The 3065-nt window shown below is 45.1% G+C and overlaps 1 protein-coding gene across 2 annotated transcripts in view; it reads left to right on the top strand.

Annotated features, from left to right (window-relative positions):
- The first annotated feature begins 1343 nt into the window (after positions 1–1343).
- LOC109935234 (interleukin-18 receptor 1-like) overlaps positions 1344–3065 on the top strand; it is an 89882-nt gene continuing 88160 nt past the window's right edge. For both annotated transcript variants that reach the window (XM_048597532.1, XM_020533903.2), the window contains exon 1: positions 1344–1406. The gene's annotated coding sequence lies outside the window, so the exon portion shown is untranslated. The remainder of the gene's footprint in view (positions 1407–3065) is intronic.

Below are 3065 nucleotides of genomic sequence, written 5' to 3'. Positions count from 1 at the left end.
TAAAAGATCCCCAAGGGAACAGTGACTAGTAAAATTTAACATTCTGTTTGAGAGTGAGAAGCTTGGGTCAGTGTTTTCAAAAGGGTAATCATGTAGAAATGAGACAGTGTTAGGTGGATTAGACTAGAAAGGACTTTAGCAGAAAAGATGTTTGAGGACCAATGCCAAATGTTTAAGATAATCTTGATGAATTATAAGAAAGACATATATCAGTGAAGAAGAAATGGTCTAAAAAGGAGATAAACCAACCAAGTTTAATTAAGAAAGTTGCGTCAATTTATCATGTTGAAAGAAATGTGGCAAAAATTAGTGGTAAAGTGAAGGATTGGGAAGGCTTTAAAAGCCAATGAAAGGGGGAGAAAAACTATGAGGGCAAACTAGAAAATAGTATAAATTGGACAGTAAGACCTTACTTAAATATATAAAAAGGAAGAGATAGGTCAAAGTGAACAGAGGCCACTTAGAGAACTCGGCAGGAGAAATAATTTTGGGCAACAAGGAAATGGGAATTGAATAAATATTGAATTGAATTGAATAAATGTTGCACTGAAATTTGGAGTGGGCACTCATTGGATTTTTTGCCCATAGGTCAATAGGGGGAAGAGAAGACATGCCTCATATTTAAGGTGCTAACTGCCTTATTCAGGTAAGTCTTCCTTCATTGACTAATGTACTGAACAGTAGTAGGTGGGTAGGGTGGCACAGTGGTTGAGGTGTCAATGTGGTGAGTTTGGGTCAGGGAGGATTTGGGGTCAGAACATCAGGGTGGGGCAGCATGAGCTGGAGAGTTGGAGTCAGGAAATTAAGATGGAAGAGTTGGAGGGTCAGGGGACTTGGAAGACCCAAGGAGGAATTGGGGAGTTCAGGGTTGGAGGATAGGGGGAGCTCAGAGGGTGAGGGTGGCCACGGAGTGTAAGAGGTAATTGGAGAGTCGGGGTTTGGAGGATAGTTGGGGTTGAGAGTCAGAGGTTTAGGAGTTCGGAAGGTTGGGGTACTGGATTGTTGGGGGGGGGTCAGAATTCAGGGGTGAAACTGGTAGTGTTCTCAATAGGGACTGTGTGTGTGTGTGTCGGGGGTGGGGTACGCGGAGTTAATATGTGTTTAACCTATGACTATCCCAGTTTATAGTTGAATCTCTCCCAACACAGTGGGGTATTTCCCTATCATGTTGTGACAGGACTTCGCATGGATCTTTGGGAAAGCGCCTGGCTGGGGCATTTCACAGCAACTCAGAATCTGCAGCGAGGTACAATACCGGCCGGGTTTGGAGTTGTCCCCGTCACGGCGTTGCCAAATTTTACATAAACCGCAGCACAGAGACAAGCGCTGTTCTAGGCGGTCACACCTCTCTCTCTCTCTCTCTCTCTCCAAGGAGGCGCTCGGTTCACGGTTTGGTTCAGTTCACAGTAAGTAAGCAATCCGCAGGAGCCGTGCTGTCTGGACTTGGAATTACATTCTCCTTTCGATTTCTGAAAGCGAAGTGTTTGCAATCTTGTTTAAGAGAAGTTTTGAAATCCGCTGGCTGCGGGAATTACTAACGATTGTGAGTGTTCTCTGTTGAAAATCCAGCTGTTTTTCACCTTTCAGTGAATTGAAGGATTCTACCAGCAGCTCCTATTTTCTTGTTCCAAACAGTGTAATGCCAGTGCTTCTTTTTAAATTCTGCTTTTGCTTTCTCTGACACTGTACATCTTGATGTGACTCGAAATTGCTCGCTACGTGAAGTCTTGCTATCCTGGTGATAAAGGGCGGTTTTCGAACTTACCTGTTGCGGGATGGTTGTGTTAAATATTACAGAAATATCGATATTGAGAATGTTCATACAGTTGCATTTCAATCTGAGATGTCTGAGATGCTGGGGTGATAATTGGAAGATTGTATAAGGGAGGAACCGCCATACCTCTTCACAAGGGGTTCCTCCTGTTGTAAACTCAGACAGAAAATCCCCTGAAATTTTTGCGCTCGGTATTAAAGGTGGGAGAATGGAAACTTGGCAGAAGTCGCAGAAATTCACTGAAATCCACAATAACAGAAAGACTTTCTGTACGAAGAGCGAAAAGATAGTCAGGAAACATGCACCGATGAAAGGTGCTGAGGACCGTAATAAGTTTATAAGGGTGAAAAATCAGGGGAATGAACAAATTGACAGAGAGCAACAGATGAAATGAAGATTGCGTGAAGAGATAGAAGTGAGAAACTGTGAGAATCTAACAAACTGTTTTCTGGGTTAAATCGCTTTGTTTTAAGATTGCTCCTTAATCCCTTCAAAGACCGAAACAGCTAACATCAGCAGAAGTGTTAAACAACGACAAAAAGTGCTTGGAGAAACTCGGGAGGTCTGGCAGCACATGTAGATAGGGAAACAAAGTTAACGCTTTCAAGTCCATTATTTCAGATCTGTAGCATCCGTCGTATTTGCTTTTATTGTCTGAAGTGTTATTTAGTTTAGTCCCAAGACTGCTGAATTCCATATGATAACCCTTTCAAGCAGTTATTATGTTGAAAACCAGAAGGCACAAATCAAGGATAACACAGTGTGGAGCTGGATGAACACAGCAGGCCAGGCAGCATAAGAGGAGCAGGAAAGCTGACATATCCGGTCGGGACCCTTCATCAGAAATGTGGGGAGGGGTAGAGGGCTCTGAAATAAATAGGGGGGGTGGGGCTGGGGAAGGTAGGTGGGATGGCAATAGGTGAGTGCAGGTAGGCAATGGTGGGGGTTGGTCAGTGCGGTGGGAGGAGCGGATAGGTGGGAGAGAAAACGGTCAGGTCAAGGAGGCGGGGATGTGGGGGTTGGTGCTGGTCTTGGGATGAGGCCGGGGTGGGGGAGATTTTGAAGCTTGTAAAGCCCACATTGAGGCCATTGGGTTGTAGGCTCCCAAGGCGGAATATGAGGCGCTGCTCCTCCAGTTTCCAGGTGGCGTCATTGTGACACTGGAAGAGGCCCTGGATGGAGGGGAGATAGTAGGAACTGCAGATGCTGGAGAATCCGAGACAACAAGGTGCAGAGCTGGATGAACACAGCAGGCCAAGCAGCATCATAGGAGCAGAAAGGCTGACGTTTC

Source organism: Rhincodon typus, chromosome 6 (assembly GCF_021869965.1).
Source record: "Rhincodon typus isolate 14 chromosome 6, sRhiTyp1.1, whole genome shotgun sequence".
Lineage (NCBI taxonomy): Eukaryota > Metazoa > Chordata > Chondrichthyes > Orectolobiformes > Rhincodontidae > Rhincodon > Rhincodon typus.
Note: the sequence above shows the minus strand (reverse complement) of the source record. Positions and strands in the feature narration are given on the sequence as shown.